This window comes from Antechinus flavipes, chromosome 2 (genome assembly GCF_016432865.1).
Source record: "Antechinus flavipes isolate AdamAnt ecotype Samford, QLD, Australia chromosome 2, AdamAnt_v2, whole genome shotgun sequence".
NCBI classification, from domain to species: Eukaryota; Metazoa; Chordata; class Mammalia; order Dasyuromorphia; family Dasyuridae; genus Antechinus; species Antechinus flavipes.
In genome coordinates, this window is record NC_067399.1 from 294,212,642 (window position 1) to 294,239,439 (window position 26,798).

General features: G+C 37.2%; 1 protein-coding gene across 5 annotated transcripts in view; it reads right to left on the reverse strand.

Moving 5' to 3' along the window:
- ITPK1 (inositol-tetrakisphosphate 1-kinase) overlaps window positions 1-26,798 on the reverse strand; it is a 371,106-nt gene that overhangs the window by 104,139 nt on the left and 240,169 nt on the right. The gene's annotated exons all lie outside the window — the stretch shown is intronic.

Consider the following 26,798-nt stretch of genomic DNA (forward strand, 5'->3'; position numbering starts at 1 on the left):
TAAAAGATACGAATGGACAGTTTTGCCACAGGGAATGAAAAACAACCCCACTATGTGTCAAATGTATGTTGCTGCTGCTCTTGCTCCAGTAAGAAAAGCATTTCCAAAAGTTATGCTATCACATTATGTGGATGATATATTGGGATGTGCACCTGAGGAACAAATGCTAGAAGCATGGCTATAAAAGACCATAGAAACACTAAGATACTACAAATTGTACATAGTTCCAAAAAAAATTCAAAGGCATGCTCCTTTTCAATATTTAGGATATGAAGTATACCCTAAGGTGCTTATAGTACAAAAACTGTCCTTAAGAACAGAGAAGCCACAGTTAACCTTAGAGAACTTCTAAATCTAGCCCTTTATACTATTAACTTCTTGATTTTTGACAAAGATGCACTGGCTCCAGCAGACAGGTTTTATAACCCACCAGAAAGGCAGTGTCCAGTGCAAGCAGTTCCACTATCTTTAGATAATCACCAGGTGATGAGGAGAGACCCAAAAAGTGGTGAATGGAAGGGACCAGATAGGGGGAGAGAGTTTGCTTGTATCTCTACAAATAACAAGTCAATCAACCCAACTAGGATTTATTAAATACCGAGAAGCTAAAAAACAAACAAAAAACCAATTCCTTTTTATAAAGAGGGTAGTCTAATAGAGGGAAAAGCACACACATTACTATGTGTACAAACAAGATACAGGAAGAATAAATTAGGAGTGGATTCAGAAAACACTAACATTAAGGAAGACTGGACAGTCATCTTATAAAAACCTTGTAGAAGAAAGAAGAAAACTTGGCACCAATGAGCAATTAATTATAAATATGAGATAAGAAATAGAAAAGAAATGTATTCCTTCTTGACGTGTGTACCACTGTGATGAAGAGGAGGGTTTCTTTATGGTTAGCAAGACTTTCCTTTGTCTGCAAATGACATTGTTTTAGTTGCATCAAAAACCATGGAACTCTGGTACATAGTATGCACTTAATATATCATTACTGATTGATTGATGACATGTATCTATATGTATAACTTGGGGAATTTGTCCCTCAGTATTGTTGTCAGGGTACATGTTTTCCTTTTCCCATATCCTCCCAATATTTATCATTTTCCTTTTTTTGTTATTTTAGCTTTGTTATTTAGATGGATATCAGAAGTTTTTAATTTGCATTTCTTTAATCAATAGTGATTTAGAGCATTTTTTTCATATGGCTATAGAAAAAGCATATTTTTTTTTAAATTTCAAAACATATACATAGGTAATTTTCAACATTCATCCTTGCAAAAATCTTGTGTTCCAAATTTTTTTCTCCTTCCTTTTCTCCTGCCCTCTCCCTTAGACAGCAAGTAATTCAATATATGTTAAACATGTGCAATTCTTCTATACATAGTTCCACAATTATCATGCTGCACAAGAAAAATCAGATTAAAAAGGAAAAAAAAATAATAAAACAAAATGCAAGCAAAACAACAAAAAGAGTGAAAACACTATGTTGTGATCCACACTCAGTCCCCGCAGTCCTCTCTCTGGGAGCAGATGGTTCTCTCCGTCATTAATTTATTGGAATTGGCCTGAATCATCTCATTGTTGAAAAGAGTCATGTTCATCAGAACTGATCATCATATAATATTGATGTTGCCATCATAATGATTTCCTGGTTCTACTTACTTCACTTAGCATCAATTCATCTAAGTTTCTCCAGGCCTCTCTGAAAGTTATCCTATTGGTCATTTCTTACAGAACAATAATATCCCATAGCAATCATTTAACTTATTCAGCCATTCTCCAACTGATGGGCTTCTACTTAGTTTCCAGTTTCTTGACACTACTAAAAAGGGCTGCCAAACATTTTTGCTCACATGGGTCCCTTTTCCTCCTTTATGATCTCTTTGGGATACAGGCTCTTTGGGATAGATTTAGTGCTGGATCAAACATTATGCAGTTTGACAGCCCTTTGGGCTTAGTTCCAAGTTGAAAAGTTCATCTTTTTAATACCAACAGTATACCAGTCTGTATATGGCAACAAGATATCAAATGTAACAATTTATCTGACGAATTAATGTTGAATACTATACGGGTGCTATTTAAAGGGGTACTATGCGTATGAACAGAATGAAAGATATAACCAAAGATAAAAGAGAAACAAAAACACTATATCAAGCAAATTTATGATAGGAGGAAAAATCATCAAAAACAAATGTATAACTGAAAAATATGGGCTGATCATAAGCAGAGGATGAGGGATGACAGGTGCAAAGCCATGTATTCTATTGGCCTTCTCCAATTGTCAGGGTATACTGAAGAAGGAAAAACAGAAACAAGAATCACAGGATGAAAAGATAAATGGGCTTCAAAGGGCCATCAATGATGGAAACATTCAATTTGAGATCATAGAGTAATTTAAGTATTATAATATAGTTTTTAATATAATTATATTCCTATATCATAGGAATTATATGGTACAAATCTACAAAGAAACTAGGCCAAAATAGGAAAAGTGACTTGTCTGTGTCAGATTCCTGAACTATCTCCTTTCCCACAAATCAAATAATTGAATAGGTAAAATATGCCCAATGCTGCAGTTCTGGACTGCAGTATCAATCAAATCCAAGAACAGGAACTGCACCCTTCATTCCTATGATATATATAGCAGCACAATGACTCTGACTTGACTACTTATAATGAAGTAGGGAAAACCTTCTGGTGGAAAAGTCAGAAAACAAAAATTAATGTATGCATGTCAGTCAGTGACTATTTTGGCTACTTTCCTAGGTAAAAACTCAATGAAACACAACAGGCCTGACATCTTAGCAGGAGCTATTATGGCCTGATTAAGCAGTAGTAGCTCTTTTAATACTTCATAGAGATCTTTATTATGGCTATGTAATCCTTTGATACCTCCTAATTGACTCAGTATCCTTCCAGATCCCCCTTCTCACTATGTCCCATAATTCTTCTTCCTTTTGTGACTAGACATGCCATTTCCTTTCTGTCTGATTTATTTAATGACACTTTTTAGGTTCCTGGATTCTAGAGAATTATTTTCTTTTTTGTCTGCACAACTTTGGAAATGAGAACAACCATAGACAGAATCTAAAATTCCCAAACAGAAGAACTCAGCAACTATTGTTGCTGGAGATGCTAATTAAGTGATATTTGCAGCTGTTTTTAGATTTTTTAACATCTAAACTCTCTCTTTCTTTCCCAGGGCTCATAGAAAAAGCTCATTACCACTCCATAAAATTTAAAAAATTTTTTTGACAATGCTGAAGTTCATTTAAAAAAAATTCATAGAATCAAAGGAACAAGAAGTAGATGGGATCTTAGAGATGATCTATCCAGTCTCAACATTTTACAAATGAGAAAAATGAGACTAAAAAGAGGAAAACTGTTTAACCCAAAATCTCACAATAGTAAATAACAAAGATAGGATTCAAGCAGATTCCCCCTACACTCCAAATGCAACATAACTTTCCCTTACAACTAAAATATTAATCAGGATCTATAGAATAACATTTCAACTAATAATAACTAAGCTCCTTTAATACTTCACAGGGATCTTTATTATGGCTATGCAATCCTTTGATACCTCCTAACTGATTCACTATCCTTCCAGATCCCCCTTCTCACTGTCCCATAGTTTTTCTTCCTTTTGTGACTAAATACTTCAAAAAAGCTATCTACAATAGATGCTTTCACTTTCTATTTCGGTTCTAATGCTCTACAGTCTAGCATATGACTTCTTCAATTGACTGAAATTACCAATAAAGGCTGGTTTTCATTCTGCAATATATATTCTATCTTACGTCACCAATGCTCTCTAATGTTGTAAAATTGCCCTTTTCAACTTTTATATTTCTGAACCTTTCTGCATCCTTTGATGGTGTTGATAAACCTTCTCTCTAAGTTTTCTTGCCAATATTCTATCCTGGTAGTTCATCTCACCACCACCACTCCACTTGTCTGTTATTGCTGCTGGGAGGCAGGGTATGGGAAGAGGCAAGGTAGTTGACTGAGGAGAAGGGGATTAAAAAAAATTATTTATTTCAATATGGGAAAGTTACCTTTCTTGGGAAGAGTTGCCTTACAGAAGAGACAGGGTCTGGTTATTTCTCCTTTGGAGCATTAGCAAAATAAATTATTTCATCCAACAAACTTTTAACTAAGTGCCATTTATCAAAGAAAAAGTAATCAGGGAAAATCCAAAAAGGAGATAGGGCTCAAATCTTCCAGACACAAACCAACTAATGTAATAATAGTGAAAATGGTAGTAAAACAATACCTTACATCCACAGAATATTTTACAATTACACTGTACTTTAATTTCTTCTGTAGTTTTTTTTTTTTTTTTTTGGGGGGGGGGGGAGTGGTAAGGAAATAGAATGGATTTATAGTACCTCCTGATTCATAATTTAAAAATTAAACTAAAATTTAATGCTAATGGCTAGCATTTATAGAGCACATACTATATGCTGGGCACTATGCTAAACTCTTATATTATCTCGTGTGAACAACAAAAATAACAAAAAAATCCTGGAAGGTAGATTCTCTCTCTTGGATTTCCAAGGTGATAAAGAGATAGGTTATTATCTCTATTCAATATCTGAGGCAAACAGAAGTTAAGTTTATCACACACCTAGCAAGTATTTGAGGCCATATTTGAATTCAGGTCTTCCTAATCTATCCAGCTCTTTATTCACTATGCTGCCTAGTGCCTAATTTGATATTTACAATTCTGTAAAGAGTTTGGTGAAGGCTATTATGATAACGCTTTTGCAGATGAAGAAAAGCAACTGAGTGACAAACCCAAGATCATCTCCCTAGCAAATCATTAAAGTGGATTTTAGTCCAGGTCTTCTGGCTCAAAATTCTGTGTTCTTTCAGTTATACCTCATGGATTGTCGTGGATATGTCAACTTTAAAGTACTATATAAATTTCAATTATTTACACAGAAAGGGCTGGTATATGATAGAGCTGGAAGTAACTTTGTTGAAGATGATTTCAAAAGAAGAATGATACCTGGACCCTATCAACCTCTGCCTATCTATTCACCCATCCTCCATGTAAAAAAGTACTTTTTTCAATCTTCAATCTTCTAATGTATGAGCTTTTCCTGAAGTTTAAAGTTTCACAATTCAAGATAAAGTTCAAAATATCAAAGCACTTAGAAAACAATTTATACTAAAGTATAAAAGACACAAGCTACCAACCAACAATTAATTATTGATTTCTTACTAAGGAACTAGGAGAAATTCCAAACTTTCTAGCTAACTCAAAGAATACCTAAAATAGTTTTTTCCTAGGGTAGAGTTGAAATTAAGAAAAATGATAGCTTCCTGAGAGATAGAGAAGGGAAGATAATAACTAGCCTTTATATAGAACTTGCTATGTGCCAGACATTCTGCTAAGCACTTTACAAATATTATGTCATTTGATTCTTATCTTATGAGATATTATAATGCCCTTTATATAGTTAAGGAAATTGAGGCAAATGGAGATTAAGGCACTTGCCCATAATCACACAGTTAGCATGTGTCTGAGGCCAGATTTTAACTTCGATCTTCCTGACTCCAGACCTTAAACTCCAGGCACAAGGCTATTCACTTTACCCACCTAACTGCGTTAATATGAGCAATAAAGCGTTGCGAGAGATGGTCCACTTGCCAAATTCACAGTTTTGCTTAAAGCTGGCCCGGATTTTCACACTCACTCACTGACTTTCTCTCTGTCATAGATAGATGATAGATCTCTCTCTTTTTCTTATGTGTGTACAAAGAAATATGCTTAATTCACTGACTACATCTTTATTTTTTAAATATTTGGCAAGGACAAAAAAAGAGTATATCAGGAAGAGAATGAAAGCTGACTGGCAAGCCACTTCCCCTAGAATCAATTTTTTTTAGTTGTGAAGTAAATGGAATAGAATAGACAATGTCTAAGGTCACTTTCAACTCTAATACTTTAGGCCTTCTCACTTAATAATCTATTAATAGATTATTTAATACTTCTTAATAATACTTCTCTCTTCCTCCCTCACTTCTCCATTCATTCATTTATTCATATATTCATATTCATTCATTCATTTATTGGATTTCAACCTATAAACTCATGAGGTTAGGGAATTTCAGAAGGAGGAAATTTTGGAGCAAAGAAACCATCAATACAGACTGCCAACTAATCTGTTACTATGTGTCAGATATAGGATTTGAACCCAGATGTTCCTTGCTCTGAAGCCAACTTTTCCCCCCTAAGTCTTGTTAGATATATTTGTATATATGCATGTGTACATATTCTTACAAGTATGTAAGATACTAACATTCAAGGGAGAGAGTACAATTACTCAAGGCAAATTTTTTGAAAAAATTTTAAAGCTGCATTTACAGGGTAATAAAGGGGTTGAGGAAGAAGAGCATTGTAAGGAAAAATAGACCAGAGGCAATTAAGAGTTTTGCCTTAAGTACAACAGTTTGGCAGGTTAGTCTTACTACATGAGATGAACTCTGCTGGGGAGTAATAGAAATGAAACTAGAAAAAGAGAAACTGGGAGAGTAGATGGAAAAGCTCACTATTGGTATCAACAAGGCCATGTCTCCCCTTCCATGATGTGTGTGTGTGTGTGTGTGTGTGTGTGTGTGTGTGTGTGTGTGTGTGTGTGACTGAAAGCAATGCTTACTAAGCAGATATCTATGTCTCCTTTGGGATATAGTCCAAACCCAGAAACTCATTTCAATTTCTTAATCAAGCCTATGAATCAGTCATTCAGCCACAAAAGTGAAAACTAAAGAGTTTCATACATGACTCCAGGAACTCATTTATGCTATGCCAAAGTTTTTTTGTGTCACGAATTACAGTGAGGGGGTTTCAATGCCAAACAGCAAGCAGTCAGGAGAGACTGCTATCAGGAAGCAGAGAGGAAAGGCAACGAAAGATATATTTGTTGGAAAACTAGCTTGTTGAATCTCAAACTGAGAATTTGCTTGCTTTTGGAAGACATTTTATAGGTCTTTAACAATAGGAGGTAAATTTCTCCAATTACCTCTGCAGGAATCAAAATTAATTGAAGCTTTGTACACAAGATAGAAAGGTAATCTTTGTGCTGTTCCATAAACATGGGATTTTGTTTGCGAGAGAAGTTTAAATTTACATGAGATAGGTTTCTGCCTTTCCAAATGGAAGCTTTTATTACAATAGCCAAAATGATCACCATGGTGCCTCAGGGATCATTTGGGAATCTAGAGGAGGGAATAGTACTCATGATAGAACATTTTAAGGTTTGCAAAACTCCCTTCCTCACAATTGTGAGTTAGCACAATTATTTTTATAATAATTTACAGAGGGACTAGTTCAGGGAAGCTTTCCCAGGGTCAATCAATGAACGAAAGAGCACTAACTAGTCGCCTATTATGTGCTATGGAAAATACAAAGATAAAATTGAAAAAGTCCCCGTTTTCAAAGGGTTTTTATTAAAGTAGAGAGACAATAAATGACATCTCAATAAACACAGAATAAGCTCAAGATAAATAAAAGGCTATCGAAGAGTTTTCAAAGGATAAAGCTACGAGTGAGAGTTCACATTTGAACTCATAACATCTGGCGCCCAACGTGGGGCGCCAAATGTTCAAATGTTGGAATTCTTGTTCTTCTCAAAACACAGCCGGTTTAGCTTAGAGCCCTCCAAATATCTCCAAATCCAAAGGTTCTGTCCGTTAGCCTCTGCCTCTGCTTTCTTCAGCCTCCAACCAGCACAAAGATGGAATGAATCTCTTGTCTCCTTCACTTGGGGCTCGGCTAGCTTTCTGGTGAGTCTTTCAGACCAGCTTGGTCTCAGTGGGGGGCGTGCAGGAGCCCAGCTACCTACCACAGTGGTGTGAGATGAAGATGAATCTGGTTGTCCACTGAACTCTCACTCATAGCTTTATCCTTTGAAAACTCTTCGTCTGCCACCAGCCAGCCAAGCGGAATATATTCTGCCTTGCCTCGGAGAGAGGGCTTCTGGCGTAACTCCACTGAAATCCGTCAAAGTGCTCTCTGCACCAGAGTCGCTCCTCTCGAGTCCAGCTGAACTCTTTTCTGCGACCAGCCAGCCAAGAGGAAAAAAAATGTATTCTGGAATGGCTGTTTCGCCTTATATGTGAATCTTCTGAGAGAATGGGATTATGGGTTTTCTCCCATAGTGCTCTCTGGCCCAAAGAGCTTTAAGGGAGGTGTGACCTTCCTTGAAGTTAGAAAGCTTACTTTGTGAAGCTGGCATACTTGTGAACTCCAATGAGTAAAGGTGTGAACACAAGCCTTGTATTAATTAGTTCTACTTAGTACCTTGTTTCAGGTTCTGGCCAAAATCTTCTTGTAAGATTAGATCAACTCTAATTAGTTAGCAGTTAGTAAGGATTCCAACAGGCTATCAAATGCAAAGCATTTACAAAGTACTGCAAAGATAATACTTAAGCTAAATATTGAAAGAAAAGAGTTCTACCAGGTAAAAGTGAAGAGGGAATCCAAGGCAAAGATCACACATAGTCTCTTAATTGCCACTTCCAACAGTCTTCTCTCAATCTTCATCCTTCTTGACATCTTTGGAGCCTTTGAAACTATTGAGACCCTATCTTCTAAAGAGACATCTCCATTCTGGGTTTCCATGAACTGTTTCAGTTTTTCTACCTCAGTGGGCATACTCCAAAGTACTATCTTGTACTCTTCTTCTATCCCTCTTGGTGATCAGTGCCCTGGAATCAAATATCAACTATGTACAGTCCTGGTCCTCTGCTGGCACAAGTTCAACATCACCACTAAACTGATAGAAATTTCCCAATGGATGTTTTATAGACATTTCAAACTCAAAATGTCCAAAACAGAACTCATCATTTTCCCTCCTTCTAATCTAATCTTTTTCCTAACTTCTCAACTTGTCAAGAGCATTATCATCATCTTTCAAGTCATACACGTTTCCAATTTCATCTCTGACTCATTTCCCCTACATTTTCCAAACTCATTTTTCTTCACCTTTCACCCAAACATAGTCAGTTGTCAAGTGCACTTTATTCTACTTCCATAATATCCTTTATATCATTCACCCTATATCCATCCACTCACAGTCACCAATTTCATTTTGACTGTAAAGAATCATCTCTAGACTATCCCAATAACTTGAAACTGGTTTCCCTGTCTCCAGGGAAAACTGGTCCATTCTCCACAAAGTTGTCAAGGTGACCAACCTTAAGTGCAAGTCTGACCACGTCACTCTTCTGCTCAAAAAACTCTAGAGGTTAACAAAACTTCTACAATAGAATTGGTCATTTAAAACTCTTTATCATCTAAATCTATGCTATCCTTCCAAGCTCATTACACATTACTCTTCTGCATACACTGACTAGTCAAATCAGTTGGCCTGTTCTTTTCCCTATGCCTACAACCTACTCCCTATTCCCTATCTGCACATTTTCACAACCCAAGCTTCTTTCAAATTCCAGCTCAAGTGCTATCTCCCTGTGCTACTAGCCTGGCTTGCTGCTCTGGGTCCTCACCTGTAAACAGCCTCATCCAGACCAAAGGCTATACTTCTTTTTCTGATTAATTAATCCATTCCTCTCAGAACTATGCCCTCGGTTTGGGTCTGATTAGCTAATCTGTCAGTGTAAATCTGTCAAAAGGCCCTTAGCCAGCTGAGCTCTAACAATAGTTCACATCCATCTACCTCAGACATGTTGGAATATCTTGACTCCTACTTTGCCCTTCCTTTCCACCCCCCAGTTTCTATTTCTTGCTCTAAAAATAGAAATTATATCAATACTCCATTAGTTTATAAACTTCTCTCTTTTTGTATCTTCAGAACTAAGCACAGGGACTGGAATGTTTATTTTTGTTGTTCAATTGTTGTATTAGTGTCTAATTCTTCATAACACCTTTTGAGGTTTTAATGGCAAAGACACTGGAGTGGTTTGCCATTTCCTTCTTCTCCTCATTATACAGATGAGGAGACTAATAGTGATCTATCCAAAGTCACACAACTCGCAATTGTCTACAGCCATATTTTAACTTCATGACTCCATGCCAGTGCTTTATCCATCAAGTACTTAGCTGATCCATATTTAATAACACCTACCATTTGTTAATTGCCAGATGCAATGCCTTTTCTCACTCCATATTCCCCTCAATCTCTCTATAGCCTTTGACAAGGTTGATCACTCTTTCCTCCTTGATAGTTTCTTCTTCTAGGTTTTAGGGACCCTACCCTCTCCTGGTTTTCCTTCTACTTTTCTGACTTTCTCTTGCTCCTTCTCTGTCTCTTTCACTGGATCCTCTTCTAAATCATGCTCTTTAACCTTCAGGGCTCTGGAGTGGATCCTCTTCTCTTTTCCCTCTGTACTATTTCCTTTGGGGAACTGAGAAGCTCCCATGAATTTGATTATCATCTCTATGCTGAGAATTCTCAAATCTACCTTTCCTGCCCCAAACTTTCCGCTGACCTCCAATTTCTAAATGTCTTTCAAACACCTTGAGCTGCATGCCCAACAGACATCTTAAAATATACCTCCTTCTTTCTTCTGACAACACTGTAGTACAAACTCTCATCACCTTATACCTGGACTATTTTAACAGCCTACTAGTGGGTCTAGCTGCCTAAACTCTCCCTACTTTTAACCATCCTCTAATCAGCCATTAAAATGATTTTCCTAAAGTACAGGTCTGATCATGTTACCGCCCACCCTGGTTCAACAAACTTCACGGCTTTCTTTCGTCATCAGAATCAAATACAAAATGTCTATTTAGCATTCACAGCCATTTAACTTAAGTTCCTCCTATTTATCTTTCCATACACCTTCTTCCCTCACCATGTACTCTTCCATCCAGTGACACTAGTCTCCTTGACCTTTCATGAACAAGATACTCCATCTCTCAGCTCTTGGAAATTTGTCTAGCTGTCCCACACACCTGAATTCACTCCCTCCTTATCTCTCCCTACTGTTTTCCCTAAATCCTTTTAAATCCAAACTAAAATCCCATCTTCTAAAAGAAGCCTTTCTAAAGCCTTTCCTCTTTATTTCCTCTTTATCCTGTACAGAGCTTATTGGTACTTACTTTGTTTGTTGTTGCTCCCATTAGACTGGGAGTCCTTTGAGGGAAGAAACTGCCTTGCTTCTTTTTGTACCCTCATAGTTTAGCATAATGCCTGGCACATAAATGCACGTATGTGCCTAATGTATGTATTTAATAAATGCAAATTAGTTGACTACCAAAGGACAAATACAAGATCAAATAAATTAATGACAAACTCCCTAGAATCCATCAAATCTATATGGCTCTAAAGCCCATGAAATTAAAGACAAGCATCTGCACTGATAAGGATTATAAACAAATATATAAAAGAATCTATTAAATTTAGAAGGACAGGCAATACATTAGACTGGGGATTATCATGCTAAGAATGTATTAAAAAAAAAAAAAAAAAGCCCAGGAATAAGATGAGTGTCAATTCACAGAATCTCAAAGATGGAAGAGACCCAAGGGGCCAATTATTTTGATACATATCTGAATAAGAGACCTGACAATCATCTTTCCTTTATTTAGAGACCTACAGTAAGGGGAACACAACAACTTTGAAGTAGTCCATCTTTTTCCCAGGAATTTTTCCTAACATCAAACCTAAAACTAACTTTTTTATAACTTATACCATTATTCTTATTTCTCCCCTCTGAGTCTGAGGAGAATAAATTTCCTCCTACTTCCCCCAAATATTTTCCTCCTAAATGCCTTCAATTAGTCTTCTTATGCCATAAACTCAAAGCTCTTCAGTTAGCAATAAAGTTGGCTAGTGGAGAAAAACTATGTTGGTTGAGATGGGATGTAGACTTTTTTCATTGTCTCTTTACTTTTCTCCTGGCCTGACGCCAGTGCCTCTGATCTTGTCCCTACCCATAATTACCTTAGCATAGATCATTTTTTAAACAGAGAGTTCAAATGTTGCACCTTTCAGGAAGCTTTCTTTGTTCCTTCAGGCTCCTTCAGTCTTCTCATGCTCAGATCTGAGAACTTGCTTCTTGACACAAGGCCTTGCCTAGAATAAATTTTCAATTCATACTGAACAAGGTCAGCCCTATTTAAAAAAAGTATCTCTATTACATCTATAGAACTTGTATTGTTTAGAATGAATTGATAGCTAAGCATGAATAATTCATTCAACCTATTCATTTCTGGCTCTCAAAGAAGCTTAACCAAACACAGCATATTTCCAGACACAGAGATAAATCTCCCCTGATGTTTTTTTCCATTTGGGTGCTCCTTCAGATGTGATTTAATGTGATGGGTAAATCAAAGCTTCACAGATTAACCACAGGAAGGAAATTTGGGAGGTAAACAATAGGGAGGTATAGGGATTTCCTAACACTGTATTTGTTCTAGCTCAGGTGATAATAACACCACTTTTGAGAGTTTGAACTCTAATTTACAATGATTGCCAAAACTTTTTTTTAAACCCACCAGGTAAGGAGTTGCTATTCTGACTTATAATGTTCAGGTTAGCTCTCTGGAGGGCCTCAAGATCAGTCAGAATCAGGATCAAAGTCCTTAGTCTTTAGGAGGAGAGGTGAAGGAAGCAGGCAAGCTGCCACATAGCTCGTCAAAGATGGATCCTGGAATCTGGAGTCCGGAGCCTGAAGTCCCTCTCCTCCTCATCCTACAGCAGAGACACTCTGACTTCTCTCCCTCATCCCTCCAATCCTAGCCTATGATTACCTCATCACCACACATTCAGCAAGCACCAATAGTGAAAAAAGCCATCACATCACCATCTCATCTAAATATTTGTATATAGAACCATTATCTCACATAGAGTGATAACTAGCCTTAAGTACTCTGCTATCTCAGATTCAAGTACATCTTTACAGAGTTTTAGCCTTCTATACTTGCCAAAGAATAATGGCAGAAAGAAAGATCACTAGAGAGTTTATGGCCTGCTGGGAAAATAGATTCTATTAAATTTCACAAAATTCTGTTAAGTACTTCTAAAGTAGCCCAATGGATAGGAAGCTGGGCCTGTGTCAGCATGAACTAAATTCAAGTCCCACATCACACTTTTACTAGAAGTATGTGACTGACAAAGTTACAAAGGTTTCTTTGCTTCAGTTTCCTCAAGCATAAAATGGGGGTAATAATAACATTTATCTTGTAGAGTTTCTATGAGGATGAAGTGAAATAATATTTGTAAAATGCTAAGCACAAAATAAGTCTACTTATATGAGGAGGAAGAGGAGAAAGAAGGCAGTGGTGGCAAAAGGCACTGGGGAAACAATGACAAAAATGAGAAAGTCTAGCTCTCAAGGAGCTTAAATTCTTTATCACTTCTTTAGACTCATTCCTTCTTTTCTGTACTACAAGAAAATTACAATCTCCAATTATCTTCCAACACTATTTATACATTGTATTCATAAAAATAACCTTGCAAAGGCCTACTTCTATCATTCTACTTCAACTTTTTAATGGCTCCCATTCCCTACCAAATTATCACCTCCTTAAACTAGTAATGAAAATGCTTCCCCAAACTTACTTTCCAGACGTATCTCATATCCCCAATTCTCTCAAGGCTCTGCATTGGAATCAAACTGAACCACTCATCACACATTCCTTGAATGCATGCCATGCTTTCTTTCTATCTACACCTTTGCTATTACCAATTGGAAATATCTTCCACTCTAATATCAGCTTGTTGACATCACCATCTTTCAAAAAGTTGGTTCAAATTCTGACCTCTTTCCTGATACCTATAATGGGAAATGAAAACAAACCAAAAAAGTCAGAAAGAGGCAGGAAAAGCATAACAGAATAATGACAGTTGGAGAGATGGTCTGGAAATCAGGACTATCCAGGTTCAAGCTAGTGTCTGCAACCTAAGAGCCTTGTGACCCTTATTTAGCAAAACACTCTAAGAAGATAGAGATGAAGAAGAATCCAATCCTAGAAATGTTGAGGAATTCCTCACAACCCACAATCATTCCTCCCATCCCTGGTCCGTGGAGAGCAATCTGAACTTATGCTCAAAGAATTACTAAATTGCCTACATCCTTTGACACAGCAATACCACTACCATATTTGTTTCCAAAGATGATTAGAGCAAAAGAGAAAGAACTTATATGTTCTAAAATATTTATTGTCTCTCTTTGTGATGGCAAAAAACTGGAAACTATAGGGAAAACCATCAATTGGGGAATGGCTAACAAATTGTGGCAAATTATCATGATACAAACTTACTTTAATGGAATACTACTGGCAATGTTTTCTCCGTAGTTAATCTTATCAGAATACTTGGTGCTAGAGACAGAAGATCTCAAATCAACCATTTTAGAAAAACTTAGATAAACTTGCATGAAATAATGAAAAGCAAAATGCACAAGAGAACAACAGCAATATTGTTTTAAAAACAATTTTTGAGTCATTTTGATTATTATAAATACCCATTTTAACTACAAAGGACCTGTGAAGGAAAAAACTAGCTGTATTTAAGGAAAAAAAAAAAAAAGATAAACAGAAGTGTATATATGGAATGATTTTACATTATGTATACATAACTGGAGTTACACAGTGTCTGTCTTTCTCTCAAACATTACCAGCAATAAAAACAAAACAAAACAAAAAACCATACCACCCTAACCCTACTTTACTTACTATTTTAAGTAGTAAGGCTACTTTTTTTTTCCACCTTATTTACAAGATCAAGTAATGGGGAAAGGATATCAGATAATTTTGGACACAATATCTGAACCTTAAGAGTTCATAGGAACAGATAAAATCAAGTTTGTTTCAGGGGGAATGTTTTCCTCTGTAGTTAATCTTAACAGTATACCTAGGTGGAGCTAGTCTCTAGTCAATAATTTTGAAATATTGTAATGGGATAAAATGTCTCTTAATAGAAATGTTGTCCTATTGTTGGATAAAAGAAAGATCAGGGTCTGTCTTTAATTTACAAAACCCTATAGCTTTATTTAACTTGTATAGTAATTATTTTTGTTCTTGGAGATAAGATGTTTTCCCCAATTCACTGCATATAGGTTTTATTGATTTCCTTTCATATAAGCCCTTAGGCAAAAATAACACTGGACTTTAAAAGTTAGAAAGTCCAGATTTGAATCTTGGCTCAGCCATGACTTATTATTTTGGGAGCTTGGTCAAGCCACACCACTCTCTCCTATCCTCAGTTTCCTCATTCCAAAAGAATGATCTTAAAGACAGCACTATTCCAGAGTGTTACTGTGAAGCTCACTTAGGTTGATTAATGTCAAAATAAACTGTAAGATACTATTTAAATGAACTATTGTTCTTTCATTCTCAGCTTTTTCTCCAATAGGACATCAATTTTTTTTTTTTAGTGTTCAGCAAACTTTTGCTCAAATAGATAAAATAAATGCTTTTTGTAAAAGTATCAAGATGCTAGCTCACATTTTACAGTATCTGAAAAACAAACTTCAGGACAATTTCATTATCATTCAAATATTTCTCCCAGTTCCTGACAGAAGAAATATAATTGTGAAATACTGATTCTACAGTAAAAAAGAAAAGAAAATAGAATTGGCAAAATTTAGCAGCTCGATTGAATGTGGGGCTCAGTAAGGGAGAAAGAAAAGTCAAGGATGATTCCTAGTTAAGAAACTGGGTGACTAAAAAAATGGGGATATCGTCAACAAAAAATAAGAAAGCTTAAGGTTTAGAAACAAAGATAATAACTTCTATTTTAGAAATGTTGAATTCAAAATACAAAAGATTCAGCAGGTGGGAGATTCCTATAGGCAGTTAGGGATAAGGGACTTAAATTCAAAAAATTTATTAAGGCTAGGAATGGTTTTGGCGGCTAGATGGTACAGTGGATAAAACATTGGCCTGGAGGCAGGAAAACTCATCATCCTGAGTTCAAATCTAACCACACCTTACCATGAAAAGAGTCATGTCCATCAGAATTATCCATTTTATTTTCACAACAATTATCATGTGTGGCTCCATTTCTTTCCAGGGACACAGCCTACCTCTGGGTTCTGACCTTAACCCTTATCACCTCTTGCCTGAAAACACAATTTTAATTTCAGAGATTTAGGAGGGATCTTCTTATCTAATCTAATGAAACCCTTCATTTTTCAGATGAGTAACCGAGGACAGGAAATATTAAATAATTTGCTCAAGCTCAACAGATGGTAAGTGCCTATGGTAAGACATGAACACATGTTTTAACGACTGATTCCAAATACAGCATTTTATTTATTACACCTACTTCCAGTATCTTGCCTTTCCAAAACATCTATCATACTGCTATACACATATCTACCACAAAGGAATCATCTGTCCATGACACTCCTGTGCTCTCAAACCTCCCAGAGGCCCCAAGTATCTTTAGCATAAAATGTAAATTATTCAGATAGCATTTAAGGTACTTCAAAATGTCTTCCATTTATCTTTCTAAACTTATTTCATGTAATTCCTTTTAACATGACATGTTGTATTCAACTGCCCTGGACTACCGGTTGTTCTCAAAGCTTAAAACTTTTATCTTTCTTCTCACCGAATTTCCAAGTCATCTCCCTAACCATAAAAATCTTTCCCTTTTCACCCCTCATTCTGAAAATCCTTATGTTCCTTCAAGACAACTTAAGTGCCACCTAATCTTGGAAACCTTCTGAAATTCTCTCAATGGCTAAAGTGGAAGGAGAAGAGAAGGAAACAAGCATTTATTAAGCCCCTATCACATACCAAGCATTGTGCTAAATGCTTTAAATATATTATCACATTTGATCCTCGATAACTAGTATGTATGTAATTATGATCCTCATCTCACAAGTAAGGAAACTGAGGTAAACAAAAATGAAGTGACTTGCACAGTCACACAGCAAGTTAAGTATCTCAGCCTGGATTTGAACTGAGATATTCCTGACTCTAGGCCCAGTCGAACACCCATTAACAACCGAACATTGTCATCTTCAAAGTATCTTATTTTTTCCTTAACTATGAACCTGCTATACCTCCACAATTGAGCATGGGTTCCTAGTTCTGATTCCTTGTTATGCCCAAAAGCTGGTACAGTGCTTGGTATGTATAACCTGGTGTATATATCTCAGAGGCTGAACTGAACACACCACTGCTAGCCTTTTACAGCTAAACTGGGCAGATCACAGCCACTCTTCTCCCAGAATACAAGTCCTTTGGGCTTTGAGGTTGTCTCCTCAGAACACAAATGTTAGATGGGGCACAAGGAGTAGTTTGGTGTTGGGAGAAGAGAGCAATACAAAACAGAGTTTCTCTCTGGCTTGTCCTTTGATGTCTGCCAAATTTAAGAACAAAAGAAAAGCAAAGCTCTGAATTTCAATCTAAGCCCAGCTGCTAGCATAGGGAGGACTTTTGTTACTAGGCTTTTTAATGCTTCTCACACACTAATGCTATAAACCCCACAAAAATCACCCTTATATCCCTTGGCTCCAGTTTTTTTTCCTTTAAACTAATCTCTTAGTGATCAAAGCCTTGCCTTTCCAAACTCTATTACCTTCATCCAAATCAGATATGTCAGGACTCTAGAACAATGGGAGCCACATGCATCTTCTTTCTATCCACAGCCGCTAATAGCTCCCCAACACCCTGCCCCCCACCCAAAAAACTCCCACACTATCTCAACTCTAATATGTGAGCTCATTTTATAATTTCAACTACCATTTATCACCCACTTGGGACTTCAAAGCTAAACCCAGTTACAGCTCAATGGTATATATTCTGGGATGAGGTCAAACATCATCCCAACCCAGAAAAGTTCCTAGATCTCATGGGTATCCTGAAAACATAATTCTCAGCTCAGTCAGCTGATGAGAGTTCTGTGCAGGAAAAAAATGGTGTTAATCAGGCCTGAATTTTTCAGGACACACAACTATTGAGTCATATCCAGGCTTAGAAAGACTGAGTCTAAGGGGTGCAAAGTCCTACTCCTTAACAGAATTCTTTTTTTGATTCCCTCATTTAGAATCATGGTTTTCCTCAAAAGGCAAAGCTCCTATCATACCTCTATTAAATTAGTATTGCTGTCAGAAACCTGCTAACTCAAGTTAAAGTGACCTTCCATATCAGGTGTCTCTGAGGTATCACTTGGGTTACCTTCCAATGAACTCTGTTTGAGGGAAGACTGTTGTCTTGGCAACATGAACAAGGAAAAAAAAGCTATGGAAGAAATTATGCCTCATATGGATAATCCCACCTGACACTGTTAATTAACACTAAATTAACAAAATTAATGTGACAGAAAATTGTTAGTTCCAGAGGAAGAATTTTCTAGAAGACCACAGATAAACAGAATGACAAATTTAGATCTGAAGGAACTTAGTCATATAATCCAACTCCTTCCTTTTATATAAAAGAAAAAAAGAAATTTAGAGGCTTTTCTTTTGTACTTAAATTTGTCAAGGAACTCCCCTCAGGTTACAGAGATAGTAATATACCAAACCAGAATTCAGAGGGTCCTAGTGTTCAAGCTAGAAGGGAACTGAAATTATCTATTCTCTCTTTCTTTAGTTTGACAATTAAGGAAATGGATGCCCAGAGGAGTCAAAGCACAGTGACAGTAAATGGGCCCAGGTCACACAGTAAGTGGCTGGGCTAGAATTTGAACCTAGATCTTTTAACTTCAAGTCAGAGTTTGGCTTAAAGTTTGGAGTACTTAGGTACAAGACAAGGAACACAGAGTCAGAAGAAAGGAAGTTTAATTGAGCAAAAATATTCACAATAAAGAAGAGCAATCAGAAACAATGGAAGCTCAGGTCTTCTGAGATCTGAAGGAAAGGGACCTGAAAATCGGTCAAGTATGATGGGGCTTTACAGGATTCCTACCTAGTCCAATGAAAGAATATCTGGAGGATCCTGAGGAGATACTAGCTAGAAATATCATTTTGCTGGTTTTAAAAGGAATTTTGAAGATAAGGGAGTTTCTTTTTTCCACACCATACTGTAGTAGAGTAAGAATTCCTTTCTTGTATAGTTAGAACTACATGATTGCCAAGGTTCTTTGCAACTCTCAATGTGATTCTATAATTCATCTAGTCAGAAAATCACAGAATCAGAGATGGAAGGAACTTCAGAAACTTTCTAATTTAACCCGAATGAGAAATCCTTCCACAATATTTCTGAAAAGTTCTTATCTGGCCTAGACTGAATTAAATAATGGCAGAGATAGCCCACACTCTACTATTTACTGGTGAGCTCTAATTTTAGAAAGGTTTTCCTTTCATCACGCCTAGATTTGAGATTACCAACAGCAAAGCAACAATCATATGTACAAGAAATATTTATAGCAGCTTTTTTCTAGTTGCCAAGAACTTGAAGCTAAGGGGGTTTCCACCTTATGCATAATTGCTAAGCAAACTGGTATATGAATATAATGAGAAATAATGAGAAATTATAAAATTAATCATTTCAGATGAAACATATCTCTATGAACTGATGCAGAGTAAAGTGAGCAGAACAAGCTGAACTATTTAAACCAAACACAGAAGACTTGACAGATGAATGGCTACAGATGGGGAAGAAGACTGATAGAAGGATGAAGAATAATTCACATAGTAAACCTGGATGATGTTAACCTCAACAAAAAGAGGGAAGCTAGGAAGAGGAGAGGCTTTGATCAGAAAAAAAGAAAAAAGCTATTTTTTTGGGGGGCATGCTTATGTGAGACAGGTGCTAGACCCCCTTTCCCAAATTAACTAATCAGAGACATCTTTAGGTACAAAGAAAAAGCATTTATTTAGTCCTTGCAGGGAGAAGCCCAAGCACACCTGTGCTTGTCAACTTGACAAGCTGAAAGCAGAACACCCCACCTGGTTAAGCAGCAAAAGCCCTGAATGGGATTGATTGGATGAAGTATTTCTCAGTAGTAAGTCACATGATCCCTGTTCCCAGAGCTGGAGGGGGGGAGGGAGGAGAAGAAAAGAGTCATATGATCTCTGAAGGGATGAACTTTGAATCCTAGGATACAAGAAATCAGTGAAGTTGCAGGAAATGATGTGACCTGTGGGAGGCAGCCAACATTGGTGATCATTGGTCAAGGATGATTCCATCCATTCTAATCCCCCTTCCCCCATTAAGCATGGTACAGTCACTTTTTTTTCTAAACAAACTGAAGCTCCTTGCTGGTTGAAACATTAATTGTTTATACTGTTTAAAGGAACAGCTAGCATTTATATGGTGTTAATAACTGAATGTTTTATTTTTATTTTTCAAGTCTATAGCTGCTCTAAGAGGTTTGTTGGAACCCTAAGTTTTCTGAAAGCAATTTATTTCTACTAAGATAGCCCATCTATCTTCAGCAAATTATTTAACGCTTATCTAAATGCACAATCATCTCTTTATTTAAGGAATATGATAACAAAAAAAACTTAGAACAGAATTTTAATCTAATCTGATAATTTGATAGGCTTATTTCCATAGGCTTATTTCCAAAAGTTTAAGATTTTTTTAAGAATGAAGAGACTGTTAATGTTAAATATGTGGAAATAGAATATTCTGTGAGTTTTAATTGATTGTATTGAGTCATCTTAAAGTTGTACCATTAAAGGGACTCTGAGAATAACAGTTTTTGCCTTTGTTCCTTTGAGAATGTTTCTGTTATGGACAATATGCAGTTTAGAATTTTTCTATGTATTGGGTATTTTAAAAGCAAAACAATCTGTGTAATGTTGAACTTGGAACCATCTACTTAGATATAAAGGTAAGCTGTGAACTTTCTAGGATAAATCTCTTACTGTGATCCTTAAGAACTAGATTCATCTGAGGCTTTGATTAATGAAAATTACTGTAGGAGATAAAATTTCTTGGGACTGCAGCTGATTTTTTTTGGAGTTTAAATTCAGGTATGACTGTTTGATTATCAAACCAGTGATCCACCATCTGAAAGGAAAATGCCATAAGCTTTCAGAAGTTGTTACAGGTGGAAGTTAGTATCTGAGAACAATGATCTTCGCCTCTGCTGAAGGTAGGATCCTTCTGACTCAGTGGTGTTCCTTTGAATGAGAACCCACCGGCATATTCCTGAGTCTGGTGGAGTTGTTAAAAATTAGGACAGTTACCTGAAGTAAAACTAAAGAAATCATGTCCCTGATTTTTTCTCTTATAGCAAATGTCTGTAATCAGAGCAAGTGGTCAGTGTAAAATATAAAACACAATATAAGTATATACCATGTTTCCCCGATAATAAGACCTATCCCAAAAATAAGCCCTCCCCTTACTGTGTAAGATTCCTCTAAAATAAGCCCTCCCCAAAAAATAAACCCTATTGAGATTGCTACTGTAGTGAAGGTGATCCCCTGTGCTACACGCTACATTACAGTACCCTCTGTATGCACCCTCCTCCTCTCCCCCCCCCCCCCCGGTGAAACGCACGCCATGCTCCGAGCTGCATCCAATCAGAGCTGTAGCAGTGAGCGCATCATCCTGTTCTTCCCCAGTGATTTGCTTGCTGGCGCCATTGAGAGCAGTGCCACGGAGGAGAGCTGAGGCAGGACAACATAAATACCCGGTATGTAAGCGCGAGTGAGGGGGCATGATGGAGGATAAAAGGGGCATGATGGAGGATAAAAGAAGAACTCAGTCAGAACTCACCGCGCTAAAGAAATGAAGAACTTCCTTGCAGAGAGAAGAATAGATCAAGTAATGATTCCTGCACGAATGACTGCCTATCTCCAGACCCTTGATATTGCAATAAACAAGCCATTCAAGGACCATTTGCGCATGGAAGTCAATGACTACATTGAAAATAGAATGGAAAGAAATCAGTGTGGAAACTTTGTGAAGCCCTGTCTGCAAGAAGTCGTGACTTGGGTGAAGAAGTCATGGGATAAAATTACTGACAGCTGTGTTGCCAAGGCACTACGAGCATGTTACCTTGACAAGACATGTTCGTTTAAAGAGAGCTATATTGCTGGACATGACAGATTGGGTCCACTTCTTCTGAAGGAAAAAGAGGCGCAAGACATCCAGGACAGAATTCAGGGTATGGACACTTATGACGATGTTGTTGAAGAAGATGACATGATCATTATTGAATAAAGGTACTTTTTTTTGTTCACATTTACCTGTTTATTAAAATTGCTGTCAATGTTCATTAAAATAAGCCCTCCCCTGAAAATAAGCCCTCTGGTGGTTTTCTGTCCAAAAAAAATTTAATGAGACAGTGTCTTATTATCGGGAAAACACGGTAGAAATACTAATTGAATATCCTATTGGAAAAATGAAACTTATAGATGCCACAAATCTTCAATTTTTTAGGGGTAAAACAAAACAAAACAACAATAAACATGATATATGTAATTAATTGAGCCAATAGCTCAGAGCAAAGGTATCTAACAGCTGTCACAAGCCCAACCAGTCCACAGGATAGATAATTTAATTTGCAGCCCAGCCTTGAAGGATTTTCTGGTTGCTTTTATAACTTAACTCTTTTGTTTCCTAGGGCTAGAGTTCTTTACCTAAAGGCCTACTTCACCCTAATATTTGGGGCACTCCCACTTTCCCTTAGAGGAAGCAGACAATCTTGTGAGGCCCTGATTAGGCTAAGGTTTTTTTTAAAGAATCCTAAAAGTTAAACTAATCTGCCTAGAGCCTTTATACTGTATGTTGATAGAAGGCGGAACTAGATCCTTGGGGTCTCTGGAACCCCAATCCTAGACTCCTTGCTTACTTATCAAAGATCTATACTGACTTCAAATGTGTTTCAAATGTTTTGCATGATCATGGGGGCTATATGGGAAGAAAGAGATTTTTGACACCCAAACAATTCCTCATTAAGTATTCAGAGAAAACAATTACTGTCACCTATCCATGGACTTACAAAGGTTTCTGTTGTTTCTTAAATGAAGGGGAATTCACTCCAGGTGAAGGGAAGCAGGCTTACAGATCAGCTGCACAAGTTGCTGATTGTTTGCCCCTGATCATGGCAACTTAATTCCCAGCTCCTCACTCCTGTATTCCCTCATATAGCTCCCAGGCAAGTAAATTCTGAAAAGGGCCTGCACATGTGCCCTTTGCAGTGGCTTCAAACTGCTTTCAGTTTTGTTAACACCTGTACTAATTGGGCAAAAGCCTTCCCTTTCAAGACTCTAGGGTTTTTGTGGGAGAGATCATACTCACTGAAGGGACATGTTCTACTCATTGCACCTACTCTTTTGAGGAAACAAAAGCAAGATTTTGGGAAAAACATTCTTTGGTATCTATCCTAGGAAAGCTATAACCTCTATATTAACTCTACTTTTGTTTATTCTTTCTCTTTTGCTCATATTTAATCCTTTTATTTTGAAGATACTTGTGAGAGTTGCTTCTTCCAGATTCTGAGTTATGAAATTCCAACAACTTGGTCACCCTGAAATCATCTGAGATCTGATTCTGACATTCAGCACTGGATGCTTCTGCCCTTGCCTACAGCTCACTCATGTCCCCTCTTCAGTCTGGGCCCCATTGGGTAGGGCCAGCTAATACTCCCCTTGTCAGTCTGAAGCAGTTCCAGAAGATGAGACTTTCAGCTCTTTGTTCCAAATGCTTGAGGTGGGAATGATGTGACAATGGACCTGGGACCCTGGGCCTCCACAGTGCTGGAGTTCTACGGCTGCCAGATGCCAATCTGTTGATCTGTGATGACAAGGTTTCCAAGACTGATAGTGGGAATGGGTGGAAGCGGGGTCTGATTCCTGCTCATTTTTTTAAGCAGCAATATCCTATCACCTGCTTACTTATGCACTTAATCAGGAATAGCTAAAGTGGTTCCTGAAAGCTTCCACTGATGTGCTGGTTCTAAATGGTAGAGGGCAGATTACAGTTGGTACTGAAGAAAGCAACCAGCCTGAAGGCCCAAGTCACAAAGATGTATATATTGGGGTGAGAAATCTTCAAACGGATGAAAAAGAGAGAGAACTGAATGGGAACTGATTGGATTTCTCATGATCCCTGTTCTCAGAGCTGGGATCCTGAAAAAGTAGGGGGGAAGTGTCATATGAGCTCTGGAAGGATGAACCTTGAACCCTGGAATACAGGAAGTTAGTGAAGTTACAGGAAGTGATGCAACATGTGGGAGGCAGCCAACATTGGTAATCACATCCTTTTAGTCGATCCAATGAGAAGACTCAGATCTTTTGCTTTTAAGTCCTGGACAAGGCTGAAGCTGGCCAGGTTCCAAGAGCACAAAGTGGAGTTGGAATGGCTCCCAGGTATATCTGAGCCTCTCTCTTTCTTTGGACCTGAAGATGTTTCTGATTTGCTAATTTGGGAAGGGGGGGGGGGGGGGGTCTTACATCCGTCCTATAGAGACCCAAGCCTTTTCACTGAATAGACTAAAAGGAAGTAACATCATTGACCATCGGTCACCAATGTTGTCTGCTTCCCATGGGTCATATCACTTCCTGTAACTTCCTGTCACTGACTCAGGGTCTGACCTTTAGAGACCTAGGCTTTGAGGTCATGTAACTTCCTGCAACCTGGGACCCAAGGCCTCACCAAGGTTCTAAAGACGTGTGGGAATAGAGATTAGGTGACTTGGGCCTAGTCTCAACAGACTTCTTGAGAAAACTTCACCCAGTCAGTCCCATTCACGCTGAATTTACTATACCTACAAGCCACATATTTATAGATATTACAAAGAGAACTGGTGATACAATAAAGGAGTTCATGAGACATATTCATTATAGTAATAGCCAAACCCATGAGAAATGATGAGTTCACCAAGATTAGAGAAGGAAAAGAAAAAAGGACCAGGAAAGAATTCTAGGGAATAATCAGTTTTAAAGGCTATGACATGGATAATAATCCAGAAAAGGAGAAGAGAAAGCCACCAAACAGATACAAGGAGGTACCACAAAAATTAAGGTGAGAAAGGTCAATAAAAGCTGCAAAATGGTTATGAAAGAAAAAGACAGAAGGGGTCTTTGAAACTTAGCAATCGAGAAATCACTGTTAGCAACACTCATAAAAACCATTCTGATACTGGTTAAAAAAAAATAAAATAAAGGTAATAAAAAGAAATATGACATTATCAGAAACCATGGAACTCAGTGACCCAGTATTTAATGATGATGAGAATTACCATTTATATAGTGCTTTAAGGTTTGCAAAGCACTTTATAAATATCTCATTATTTTCACAGCAACTCTGAGAAGTAGGTGCTGCTGTTAAACTCATTTTACAGTCAAAGAAACTGAGGAAGATAAGAGTTAAAGTGATTTGTCCAAAGTCATACAGCTAGTAAGTGTCTAATTATTTGAAGTCATGTTTTCCTGACTTCACGTCTAGTTTATCCAGAGCCACCTGGCTGCCTTTAAAAAAATAATAGCTCGTGTTTATATATTTTAAAGTTAACAACGTACTTTATATTACCTCACAACAACTCTGTGAGATGACTGCTACTTCCATTCACATTTCACAGATGAATAAAATGCCACTTATGATGGCAATGAATAAAATGCCACTTATGATGGCAATGCCCATAAGGTCCAAGGCAGATACTGAACTACAGTCTTCCTGACTTCAAGTCCAGTATACTGTGGCACCTATCAGCCTACAAACTAAACAACTTTTAGTAACCAGATTTTCAGAGGAAAAGTTAATGACTATTCCAATTGGGGTACCCTTTGTGCCCCATAAATAATAATAATCATAGTTGATCTTTTGATAGTAACTGACTTATGCACATAGAGTTGTATAATATGTTACCTCATTTGAGCCTTACAACAAAAAGGGACAGAGTGGAATTTGTATCTTTCTTTTCATGGATGTGGAAACTAAAACTTAGACCAGAGAAGTGACTTATCCATAGCCCTTGGGCTTGTTAAATAGCAAAGGCAGAATTAAAATCCTTGTCTCCTAACTTCTAGTTTCCTTAACAGTAAACCTACACTATTTAACATATACTTTAACATATTTAACATGTTTTGGTCGACCTGCCATCTGGGGGAAAGGGGGCAGAAGGAAGGGAAAAATTGGAACAAAAGGTTTTGTAATTGTCAATACTGAAAAATCACCCATGCATATATCTTGTAAATAAAAAGCTATTAAAAAAAAAAAAAAACAGTATACCTATACTACTTTCCAACCTGAAAAATGGGTCCCCAACCCCACTCCAAGATCCTCCCACCTTCCTCCTAGGAGGCTACAACAGAACACTCTTCTAAATTACATGACAATAACAGGACATGAGAACATAGGAAAGATGATAAGTCTTATTTCAAAAAAAGCAAGACAAGTCGATTCTAGCCTCCTGGGAACACCACGTTCAGTATCTGGCTCTATTTCAAAGTGACTAGACAAACTCCCTCTCTATGTTTCATATGCTTGCTGCTGTCCACAAAAAAAAAAAAAAAAAAAAAAAGAAATAACCATTCCCCTCATTAGAGGACCATTAAAAACAAAACATGCAGCCAAACTAAAATATTGTAATTTTTTCTTATCTCCACACTCCCTTGGCACCCAGCATAAGATCTATCACAGAAAAAGCATTCAATAAGTTTTGTATATACAATTACGGTAAATAAGAATGGGAGACAACATGATACAAAACATAGGGTCTGAAGTCAGAAAGATCTGAATTCAAATCCAGCAGACACTAGCTGTATTTCCTGGGTAATGTTTGCCTCGGTTTCTTCAACTGCAAAATAAGTATAACAGCAGCATCTACTTGGAAGGCTTGTTGTGAGAATGAAATGAGATGATATTTATTAAAACACTTGGCATAGGGCCTAATACTTAGAAGATACTATTTAAATACTTCTTCTATCTTGAAGAATCCCTGAATCATTAGCACTGTTGAATGAGT